General features: G+C 42.0%; 1 protein-coding gene across 4 annotated transcripts in view; it reads left to right on the top strand.

Moving 5' to 3' along the window:
* The window catches only part of MAP4 (microtubule associated protein 4), a 176,621-nt gene that overhangs the window by 34,268 nt on the left and 129,645 nt on the right, over positions 1–12,708 (top strand). The gene's annotated exons all lie outside the window — the stretch shown is intronic.

Here is a 12,708-nt window from a genome sequence, read left to right as displayed (position 1 = left end):
TCGGCAGCCCGCTGCCCACCGTGCCTTCCGTAGCCTGCTTCTGAGGCTGTGTCCTGCCCAACGTCATGCTGCCTACCCCATGTGCTTTTTCCTTCTGCAGTTGCCAGCTCCCTGTTGTGCGGTATCCCAGTGGGAGTGACTTGAGTACTTCTTATGTCAGAGCCAAATCTATTTTATTAAATGCAGCCTGTGTGCACTTGAACTTTGCATGAAAGGAGTTCGAGTTTGGGCAGTGATAGAGCTATCCCGAGCATGGCTTCCTTCTTTCTCCTGGGGACTGTGGCCAGTAGGTGCGGCAGACGCGATGGTAGCCTGGCACGTACAGGCCCATCCAGCACCCCTGTCAGGCCCTCGTACGTCTGCGGCTCGAGCGCTTTCTGTGTATTGCTTCTGCCTCTGTACTTTATTCTGTGGGAAGAAATGCTCATTTCTCCTAATTTTTTCCTTCTAAACTGTTGTAGTTTAGGAAACCAGATATTAGATGAGTTTAATGTAAGCAGATTTTGAGTTTTTTTCTCATGCAGGAATTTTAAAATTTTTATTTTGGTATTAATGTACAGTTACATGAGCAACATTATGGTTACTAGACTCCCCCCATTATCGAGTCCCCCCCCCACACACCCCTTCACAGTCACTGTCCATCAGTGTAGTAAGATGCTGTAGAGTCACTACTTGTCTTCTCTGTGCTATACTGCCTTCCCCGTGCCGCCCCCCCAACATTATGTGTGCTATTTGTAATGCCCCTTTTCCCCCCTTATTCCTCCCTTCCCACCCCCTTTCCCTTTGGTAACTGTTAGTCCATTCTTGGGTTTTGTGAATCTGCTGCTGTTTTGTTCCTTCAGTTTTCCTTTATTCTTATACTCCACAGATGAGTGAAATCATTTGGTACTTGTCTTTCTCTGCCTGGCTTATTTCACTGGGCATAATACCCTCCAGCTCCATCCATGTTGTTGCAAATGGCAGGATTTGTTTTCTTCTTATGGCTTATATGTGTATGCACCACCTCTTCTTTATCCAGGCATCTACTGATGGACACTTATGGTGCTTCCATTCTTGGCTGTTGTAAATAGTGCAGCGATAAACATAGGGGTGCATATCATGCAGGGATTTTATGACAGGCTTGCCCTGGATGTTTCATGTACTACTTCATTTCAGTCTTATAATAATCTTTCTACCTAGACTTTTTGCTTGCTTATAAAATTGGGGATGATAGAGCTCAGAGAAGATAAGTGCCCAAGGTTGCACAGCCAATAAAAAGGTAGATTTAAATCTAGATCTGACCATAAAGTGTATGTTCTTTGCACGAGCCGTGCAGCCTTGCCTGCTAATTCCTTTCAGGCTTTTACTTGGTTCCTAAATTACATGTTGCCAAGATACGATGCCACCAGAACCAGGTGTGGTAGGGAGACACAGTGTCCGAAGCAGGTGTATGAGATTGCAATACAGGGAGGTGGCGGCTTGGCCCAGAGCCTTGGGCTGCCTTGGGCTGGTGTGTGGGCAGCCTCAGTGCCTCACGATCAGGTCTGTGCTTCTGGAGCGGCTCTAGAGCCCATTTTAGTTTCAGAGCCGATACTGTCCACCATTTTTTGTTCTCGTCTTTTTCTTTTCTCCTTCCTGTTCTTCTTTTAACTTCTGTACTTTCCTTTCTCTCTTTGTTTTTAGGAGACAGGGAAACCAGGGATGTGTTGAAAAATCAGCACTTTTTCAAATACCTAATATTTACATAGTTGATGTTTAGGTTTCACCAGGAGTTTCCTTCTGTTAGCAAGTTCAAGAGAGATCACCGTTCCAAAGAAAGTTTATTTTGAAAAGGGAATGTATTGAAAATTGGTACTGAGAAAATAACAAAAGAAACTAATATTGAAATACAAACGTATTTCCAAGGACTCAGTGTCACATGTTGTGTATGGTCATTGTGTCTATTGGCCCTAAGTTCAGTTTCCTTTTTAAAGGTAGGCTTAGTTAATTCCTCCTTCTTGGACCATTATTTATATGTCCTCAGTTTGTGAAATGCATTTGATCTTTTGAAATGGTAGCTATCTTTGGATTCCTTATAAGTTAAATTGGGCCAGGCTGCCTCACCACATTAATTCTTGCCTTGGTCTTTGACACCCTGCTGTGGGCCACCATTGTGCCCTCCCCACCTCAAGACCAGGACTCTGACTTTACTCTGCTGCACACCATGGCTCTAGGCTGAATTGTCTGGTGAGGGCAAAGGGGTCAGATTCGATTTTTAGGGGGATAATTCTGGTGACCATGTGGGGAGCTCGGTGAGAGAGTATGTCAGAGAGCTCTGTTAGGAGCTGAATGCAGGGCCCAGGCGAGTGAAGGGGTTTGGACCAGAGCCCATGGGGATGGATAAGGAAGACCCTGGGCTCTGGGCTCTGCAGTTCATGATAGTGACGTGTTTAATTGTGGAGGTTATCATTTACTGAACCCTTAATATGTGCTAGAGTTAATAAGTACTCTATGAATTTAACTGTTGTAACAACTCCATTAACATTTTTATTTTACAAAAATGGATAATTGAAAGAGGAAACTGGCCAACAAAGATGAAAGTGCAGCAAAGAACCAAAATGTATTAATCCTGGAAGTGGAATGCAAACCCAGCACAAATGGAGTTCCGGGGGTCCTTGCTCACCGTGGGCGTGTCGGCTCTGCGGCTGGAGGAGCTCCGAAGGGGACTTGCCTTGCGTACACGGGGACCGTGATCTGGTGGAAAAGATGAAGATGTCCCAGTGGAAGTGATGCCGACAAGAAATTTCACAGTAAAAGAACTTTGACGATGCTTTGTGGCACTGAAAGGATGAAGGAAAAGATGCTGGAAGCCGGTCTAGTCTCTAGTCTCAGAAGGGGGCAGGACAGTTTGCAGGGCGCAGAAAAGAAGCCCATTCCAAATCATGACTTGGCTACATGACGAGAAGGCTGGCTCTGTTAGACTTCTCTTGAAAAGTGTTTTCACAGAAATTATACACTAACTTTCAGTGTTTCTAATATTTAACAGTGTAGTAGATAATAATTTTTTTAATAAATAGTTTTCCTGTTTGCTTTTTCATTTTCTTATACAATTATAACAGACAAAATATTTGTTTCTACAAAGGTTTTCCAAGACCACAGGGCATTCGTAATTTTTCCCACAGGAACTCCCACATTACCGTCATTTTGCTGGTTTCAGCATTGTTACTTTTCTGGGCCTCACCCTCCTTTGCAGAGCCAAGGCTGCCTGTGCTTAACTGTTGCAAGTCTGACTTTTCTCTTCAGCTTTTAGTGGCGCCCTTGCTTTTTCTTGCAGAAGTTTGTATATGCATCTAATGATAAAGCATTTCTTTCAGTAAGCTTTGCTTTTTTTTCAATTGTACTTACAAAAAAGAAAGAACATACCTGTTTTCTGATAAAAACAAGGAAAGAAAATATCCTTGAAACTGGTATTAAGGATAATCTCATAGGAAGGAAAATGTTAGTTTCATGTGTTTGATGCTGTCTCCTTGTAACAGTTTTAGTGAGATATTATTCACATAAAATTCACCCATTTGAAGTGTAGAATTCATTGGTTTTTAGTATATTCACACACGTGTGTAACCATTACTATGGTCAATTTCAGAACATTTTCATCACTCCCGAAAGAAATCCCATGCTTGTCAGCCGCCCCACCCGATCACCTCGACTCTCTCCTCCCGCTCCCCAGCCCTGGACAACCGCTAGTCTTTCTCTTACAGATTTGCCTGTTCTGGACATCTCGTGTTCATGGAATGACAGTCCGTGGTCGTTTGTGACTGCCTGCTTTCATTTGGCACAGTGCCCCTGAGCTTCCTCTGTTGTGTAGCGTGCCAGCAGCATGTCTTCTCATGGACACATTCTGGTGCCTGGCCACACCACATTTAATTTATTTATTCATCTATTGATGGGCATTTGAGTTGTTTCCACTTTTTAGCTGTTATGAATAGCACTGCTGTGAACATTTGTGTCCAAGTTTTTGTGTGGACATATGCTTTGTTTTTCTTTGGTTTATACCTAGGAGTGGAATTACTGGGTCATATGGTAGCTCTGTTTAACCTAGTGGGGAACTGCCAGGCTGTTTTGCAGAGTGGCCACACTGTTTTACATTCTAACCAGCAGCATTTGAGGGCTCCAGTTTCTCCACATTCTTGGAGACACTTATTATCATCTGTCCTTCTGATTTTAGTCATCCTGTTGGGTATGAAGTGGTATCTAATTATTGTTTTGAGTTTCATTTTCCTGATGACTAATGTGCTTATTGGCTACTTGTGTGTTATCTTTGGAGAAGTGTCTGCTTAGATCATTTGTCTGTTTTTAAATCAGGTTATTTTATCTTTTTATTTCTGAGTTGTAAGAGTTTGTGTATTCTGTATGCAAGTGCCTTATCAGACACATGATTTGTAAATATATTCTCCCATTCTGTGTGTTGTCCTTTCACTCTCTTGATGGTATCCTTTCAGGCAGGAAAGTTTTAAACTTTGACGAAGTCCAGTGTACCTGCTTTTTTTTTTTTTTTTTGCTTGTACTTTTGGTGCTATATTTAAGAAATGGTTGCCAAATCAAAGGTCATGAAGAGTTATCTCTATTTTCTTCTAAGAGTTTCATAGTTTTAGCAGTTACATTTAGGTCTTTGTTCCATTTTGAGTTAATTTTTGAATAAATATATGAGTAGGGGGTACAGCTTCTCTCTTTTCTGTGCAGATAATCCAGTTTTCCCAGCACCGTTTGTTGAAAATACTTTTCCCTTATTGAAATATATTGGCACTTTGTTGAAAATGAGTTGACTGTAAGGTGGAGATTTATTTTTGAGCTTTTTATTCTGTTCCATTGATCCTTAGTACCAACATTATCTCGATTAAGGTAGCTTTTATAGTATGTTTTGAAATCAGTAAGTATGAGTCTGTATGAGTAAGTATGCTCTTATTTCAAGGTTGTTTTGGGTTTCCTGGGTCCTTTGGATTTCCATATAGATTTTAGAATTAGCTCATCAGTGTCTGCGAAGAAGCCAGCTGGGATTTTGATAGGGATTGCACTGACTCTGTAGGTGAGTTTGGGGGAGCGTTGCTAGTTTAACAGTGTTATTTCTTCCCATCCATGACTTTGGGATGTTTGTCCATTTGTTTAGATCTCTAATTTCTTTAACAATGTTTTGTATTTTTCAGAGTATAAATTTTGATCTTCTTATGTTAAGTTTATCTTTAAGTATTCTTTTTGATGCTGTTGTAAGTGGAATTGTTTTCCTAATTTCATTTTTGGATTGTCTATTGCAAGTATTTGGTGGTCTTTTAATATTAACTTTCTTGATTTTAAAACTTTAAGGAGTCCAGGGTCTTCTTACTGGCTTGTAATTCCAAGAAGTGGAGGCTCCTACTCTAGGCTGCTGTCACGAGAGCTTTATCTCAGCCTTGGCTTTCAAGCAGCTTGTGGTCAGACTTTGAGCGCTTGGTGATCACTTTTAAGCTGTAGGCCACTTGTGCTTAGGAGTTCCAGACTGATGACTGCATGTGCCGCTTGTGCAGTCAGCGTGACTGGTTTTCAAAAGCCCTTTCAGTTACAAAGCAAATGACTTGGCAACAAAAATGCCTTTCATTCATATCATTCCTTTGTTTTCTTGGTGGGAAGAGCTGTAGTTACTAGAAACAGTTAAGATTTCAGTGGTTTACAAAGTTGCATTAGAGGAAGTCTATAAAAGGGTTGTTGAGCCAGTCAGCTTTCTGATTAAACACCAATCTGTTAGCGATACAGGAGCCTTTTGCCGATACTTGGGTAAACCGGTAGCCTAAGAGTTGAAGCTATGAATTTTGAGGTTACATCTTAAATTATGTACACATGTTTCTAGTAAGTATAGTTTTATCATTTATATCAGAACTATTTAAGGTATTTGAAATGCAGATTCTTGGTCCTCTACCCAGATTTACCAAATCAGATTCTGGGAATAGGACTCTGTAATCTATTTTAAACCATCTTCTCAGGGGATGTCCACATAAAGTGTGAAAACTACTTTTAATTGTGTACCGCCTTCTCTGAAGAGATTATTTTTACCAAAATAGAAAATTTCAAACTGGGGGTCACAGGCAGCCCTTAAAAAAACAAACAAACAACAAGATACCAATACATTTTACATAGTAAGGATTAGTACTGATTCATGAAACTTGTTGCATTTATGGGGGGTTTGTGTGTGTGAAGTGTATGTATCTGAGTATGGGTCATTTTGTAAAATGGTTTTTTTCCCCATGAATTGTGAGCAAAAGCCAAAAACTGAAGGCCTCAGGATTAGAACAATGTGCAACATAATTTACATTTTAAAAAGTACCTACCATGTTCCTGGAACCTGGGATAGGTGCTGGTGTGAGCATCCAGTGGCTTCTGAAAATTCTTGCTTTTGAGCTCACAGTTTGTAAAGTAATAGGCACCTAAATAATAGTTTGTGAGTGGTGGTCTCGAAGCGCACATCAGAGTGCTTGGCTTTCATAGGGACCCTAGGGACGGAGGTGGTTGAGGGGGTCTTGAAAAGGTGAAGAAGGAAAATGGCATTTTAGTTAGTAAGTAAGAGAGTGTTTTCAGATTGAAGAGGAAGAATCGATATAAATTACTTGGATTCAGCGTGGAGATGCACCTACCCGCTCTTTTTTGTCCCCTGCCTTCCCGCGGAGCCCCCTGGTGCGTGGGGATCCCCGCCCCGGCGGGGAGCTGAAGGGAGGGTCCGGAGCTCTCAGAGCAGTTTCCCCTCCTCCTGAAGGACTCTTTCTTTCCTTCTCTCAGAGCTTTGTTTACTGAAGTTCACTTACTTTTCAGATTTTATTTCATGTTTGTGCTTGAATTACTGTCCTCACTTAATGCATTCAGAACCACTGAAAGTCTAGGACAGGGTGGGGGAGGTCAGGTTGAGATCCGGGGAGAGCTTTGTGCATTTCAGCAAGGCAAACTCTGCCTTTGTCTTCAGAATACTTTTTAGGCTTTAGGCCAACAGTCTAACTGTATTTAGTCTTTGTCTCTCAAGAGGCCTTATAATCATCTTTTTTTTCTTTTTTGTTTAAACTTAGCATAGGACAGCATTCATCTTTAGGCTGCGGATAGCTGGTCCATAAACCTGAAGACGCCATGCTAGCTTTTGCCTCTTGCCGTTGTCTGCTGTGGGCCCCTCTGTTCGCATCCGGCACGTCAGGTCGTTGGGTTCTTGCGTGTCCGGACGCACACGACTTCAGGAAGATTCCCTCCACACAGTGCTCGTGGTCTGTTTTGCGTCCCGACACTGGTCACTGACGCAAGCAGAAGGAACCGCCCGGGCAAAGTCTGGAGGCACACACCCCTGTCAAAGGCACGAGAGTGTGCCTGCTTTGAGCCAGGAAGGAGGGCGTGTCTGTGTGCTTTAGTGCCCAAACACATAGGAAATGGTGAATAAGGATGAAAGAAAATACGGGAGGGAAGTTAATAGGAGATGAGTGCTGATGCATAGCAGTTTTAATTCTTCACTAGACATTAAAGAGGTTACATTTGGGGGTCAGGTCAGCAGTAGTCTTGGTGAGGGGCGCTCACTGGTCACCACCCTTCTGCATCCAGCTTACAGCCTCTGACTTTCGGTGATCGGAGTGCCACCTTTTCCTTCCCCCCATCCTGCCATGGGCTCATTCTAAAGTGGGAAGGATGCTGGGTGAGCATGGACTTAGAACACGGGGATATAGTTTGGGGCTGGTTCACCTAAGCTCTAAGGGGGCCGGACGAGTGGAGACTATGTTTAAAGTGACTGGATTGCTGTGCCCCTAGATCCCTGGAAGGTAGTGCAGCACTGGGATTTTGCTTTCCTAACCGCAGCTTTTCCCCCACATCTGTTTTTATACTAGTCATTTTCCATTTCCCATCTGGAGCACCTCATGTAGATGAAAAGAAGTCCTTACATTTGCCTGGGTGCTCGCCGTTTTCCCATCCCCAGTGCCCTCTACCTCTAAGTGCTGGAGATGCCTTTCTGTCTGTGTCAGGCGCTGGGAGTTACGGTGGGCCAGGTGGGGAGGGTTGGGGGAGAGCGTTTATATTGCCAATGACTTTTCAGGGTGTGTAGTGATCTTTTAACTTTACCTAGAGCTTGCTATGAAAATTGCAGTGAGAGGCAATGTAGGTTAGTAATTAAGAGTTGGGGTCCACAACTTTACTAGCTGAGTAACCTCAGGCGAGTTACTTTGTCTCTGTGTCTTAGTGTCCTCACTCTAAGTGGGGATAATAATATGCCTACATACTAGAATTGATCAACTTATTAGTTGAATTAGTATATGTAAAATGATGAGAATAGGATTGGGAATATAAGCACTGGAGTCTGTTGGGATGCTGCTGGGATGGAATCCCTATTTTCTTCATGCAAATCAGACCCACGGGAGGTTCAGTTTCAGACTTGACTGTTATGTTTGCTTTTTAATGACCACAATAATGATTTTTTTCCTGGCATTAAATGATTTTTGAAAGCCTTTCTTTTTGTTTGCTTGTAGCCAGACACTAAAGAAAGGAGAAAATCTGTAGGATAAGTAATTTTCTAAAATGGTCAGTATGTGAGCTGTTTTTTCCCTATGATTTCTTCTTATCCTTTTCCTTGCCTGAACAATAAAAATAGATCTGGTTTCCTGGGTTATCACAGCTTGTAACAAAAAGCTTTTTAATAAAGTTGGCTGTTAGGTCAGTGGGATGAGATCACTCCTTCTTAAGTATGATGTATTTACATTGTCTGAAGTATTTGTTCAAAATGAAGCCTGCTGGGTAGGCTGACCACATAGTAAGTCTGACTTTGTGGTCATGTGAAGGGCAGGAGAGTAGGTCTCCTGCGTGATAGAGTACTCCCGGTATGTCGAAGAAGGGAAAGGGTACTTTGCACAGCACCTAAGCACTGTGGCTGACCACATGTAGGAAGAGGCCGAATGATAAAGCGGGTCAGGATGCACTTCAGGCTGAAACCTGGATTCAGGCCTTTCTTGAGATGTGATGAGTTAATTGATAACAGAGTAGCCCTTCTACATGTGGATTAGTGCATCTCTAATTGAAAATATTAAAGACATTTTGAAACTAGAGAAAGGCGGATGCCATGGATTTGTACACCTTAAAATGGTTAATTTTGTATTATGTAATTTCACCTCAATAAAAAAAAGAAAAATTATTAAGGACAGCTCAGAGGAAAACAGATACACTGCTAATGCCTGAACACTATGTTGTGAACTGTGTGGGTCCACTTACAGGCAGATTTTTTCAGTAAATAGATTGGAAAACCTCTTGGACATTTGCAACAATTTGAAAGATGAATTCTCTAGCTCCCTTCATTGTAAGAATACAGTGTATTATACGTATAACATACACAATACATGGGCATCGATTGTTCATGTTATCAGTGAGGCTTCTTGTCAGCAGGGTGCTGTTAGTGGTCACGTTTCTGGGGAGGCAGAATTTACAGGCGGATTTCCCACTGCAGGGTAGGGGTGGGGTCTGGGCGCCTGACATCCTTGTTCAGGGGTGTCCTATATGCACTTTTCTGTTTGTACTAAATTAAATGTTACACTTAGAAGCTTTACTTACCCAAGGCTCAACTTTAATTTCGTGCACACTGGACTAGTTGTACAGTGCGAGAATTGATAGATAAATAGGAGATAAAAATCTGTATATCATGTCATTTAAAAAAGGATAGCTATTTGGTGCTATTTCGGTCAGTAGATATGGCTGGGTTATTGAGCTCTGAGAGAACTAAAGCATTCTCACCTGGTGCAGAAAATGGTAAGAAATATAATACCCCTTTTCATTCCCTTTCTTCCTTCTTTGAAATGTAGGACTGACAGGAAATCCTGGTTCTAGTTGAGTTCCAAGGATGACCTTGAACGAATATCTTTGTTAACCTTGAGTCTTTTCCCACTTATAAAACAAGGAGGTTGGATTCAAATGCGCTTTTAACAGATTTGTGATTTGCTTGGCAATACTGGACATACATTGCTAAGTTGCTGCGTTCTGTTACTATGAACACGAATAAATCCTTACTAGAGTTGGTAACTGTTGTCTGCAAGTGAATGAAGTGAAGTTGGTTTTCCAGACCCCCAGTGATGGGACTTGGTTTGAGGTTTCAGTGGAGAGCCAGCTTGTTGCAGCAGCCGAGACTTGGAAGCTACCTGTCCGACAGATGCTCTTCCATACTTACCGAGTCTCTCCTGGGAATTGTGGATTTTGTGTGTGTGGCTTTAGGTCACCAATCAGATGCGAAATGAATACAGGTTGTTACTAGAATGTTCAGGGGGTTTCATGTACTATCTTTTTCTTTAAATCTGTTTCTGAACAATTTTCCTTGGGAAAATAGGGTATATATTGTGGACAATTTGTATTTTTCGGTATTTCAGACATTTCTGTCAATAAGGCCCAGGTTCATGATTTTGCTGAAGGGGCACTAGCCTTTTGGGCGCTTGGTTGTAGCCATAGAGCAAACTCTTGGCCACTTCAGAGGTGCATATCATGATCAAGTTCAGAAATAAAGACAATTCATAATTATTACATGCTTTTTTACATCCATATGTCTATCTGAAGCTTTTTACAATTAAGAGAATTTTAGAAAATAGATTTAGGTTACACAAAAGTTGTGACAGTTAATACTGAGTTTCCATATGCCCCACACCTAGTTTCCCATCACTAACATCTTTCATTAGTTGAGTATATTTGTTATAATTAATGAACCAATTTTGATACATTACTGTTAACTGAACTCCCCTTAGTTTTTACCTAAGACCCCCTCTTTCTGCTGTGGCGCCTTATCCAGGACTCTGCGTGACACCGAGTTGTCGTGCTTAGGCTTCTCTGGGCTGGGGCAGTTTCTTAGACTTGATTTTTCATGACCTTGACCGGTTTCAGGAGTACTGGTCTGATATTTTGTAGAATGTCTTTAACTGGGATTTATCTGGTCTTTTTCTTATGAGTACACTTAGGGGTTATGGTTTTTGAGAAGAGATTACAGAGGTAAAGGCCATTCTCATCAGAATGCCAAGGGAATACAGTCAAGGTGTCCTATCCCTGCAAAGGTTCGTCTGGGTCCCCTGCTCAGGTGCTGTTTGCCCGGCTTCTTGTGTTCCTGCTCCTGTAGTGCTCCTGGGAAGGGGACACCATGTGCTGCCCACACTTAGGAGTGGGGGCCTGGGTCCCACCTCCTAGAAGGCAGAAAGAATATCTACATTAATTCTTTGGGGTTCTTCATGGTAGATTGATTTATTCTCACTCACGAATTTATTTATTCAGTCATTTATTTATATCAGTATGGATTCATGAATATTTTCTATGTTGGGTTACAGTCCAATATTATATTTTGTTGCTCAGACTGTCCCAGCTTTGGTCATTGGAGGCTCTTTCAGTCGACTCTTGTGTCCCTTTGACATACCTCCATTAATTACCTTTTTTGTTTTTATGGCATTTTCTAAATTTGTAGCATTATAAGGTGCTCCAGGCTCTGCTTGTGTATCTGCTGCCCCAGTCTTAGAATTAGTCCTTTCTCCAAGGAGCCCTGGTTGCTTTTAGACCAAGATGTGGGGGCCGGGTGTGCTTGTTGCTTGCTGGAGTGTCCCCTAAAGATTTTAATTAAACTTACTGTCTTTTTGAGAGGAATGGAAATACCATGTTTAAGGGGAAAGTTTAGGCTTGTTCTTAATTTAGACTTTTCTTCCCCTCTCTTTTTTGTCTACCCCCTTCTGCTGCAGTTTTTTTTTTGCAAAATAGTGCTAAATCTTAAAATACCATGTAAAATGCCATTACGCTAGTGGTCTCTGGCTATTAATATGTAGGGCTTTAAACCATTGAGATTACTGCCTTAGGAAATGTGAGTGTGCATTCTTGCACTTGCCACAAAGCAGACGTTTCAGGACAGCTTTCCACATCATTGACTAAAACTCTTGAAAGAGGAGTTAGTGGCTGTTGCTTCCTAGAAAAGTAAAACCTTCTGGATGTGTGAATCGAGTTCTGATTATGCTCTAAACGAGCTAGCAGTGGTTTTATAGTATGTTTTTTCTTTCTCTCCTCCCATCTTTCCTATCTGGTGACTGTGATTTAGTTAAACCCAGCCACTAAAATACAGCCAAAATTTTACTACCATTAGGAACTGTTTAGAATTGATGATGATTTAAATAACAGCTCTAGTGCAGGAGCCTCTTAAACTCACCGCAGCATAGTGAATGAGGTCGTGCTGCACACGCTGGCCAACTGGGCGTCTCCAGAAGGCAAGGACCGCTCGGTGCCGATCTGTCATGGCCGAGTGGGAATGCGTGCTAGTTGTCCGATCTGCTTTTTTGAAAGGAGCTGTGAATCTGTGTTTTCATCCAACATTCTTGAGTTTTGAGATGTCACAGCTCTTCCAGAACACTCTGTAGGCCACTGTATTGAGGGCCCTGTTTGACCTAGGATCCCAATTTTCTGATCTCTGAACCAATACCTCATTTGTAGGTTCCCTGAGTACGTTCCCTGGGGAGAGAGCTTTGGGCCGGGTGGGAGGTGAAAGACCTTCTTGGCTCTGATTGTAGCTTTGCCGCTAGTTAGCTGGATGCCTCTGGGCAGGGGAACCTCTGTGGATCTCACTTCACTAGTTGTAAAATATGAGAGTAAACTGGGTAATTTAAGGTTCCCTCTTATTTATTCTTTAATATTTTTATGCATGTATTTCTTCCCCTGACCATTCATGACTCAAGGACATTGGAAGTTCTGACAGTCTGAGCGCTCTAC

The sequence above is a fragment of the Manis javanica genome, chromosome 3 (assembly GCF_040802235.1).
Source record: "Manis javanica isolate MJ-LG chromosome 3, MJ_LKY, whole genome shotgun sequence".
NCBI classification, from domain to species: Eukaryota; Metazoa; Chordata; class Mammalia; order Pholidota; family Manidae; genus Manis; species Manis javanica.
The sequence above is the reverse complement of the archived record's forward strand: the minus strand, read 5'-3'. Positions and strand labels throughout refer to the sequence as shown.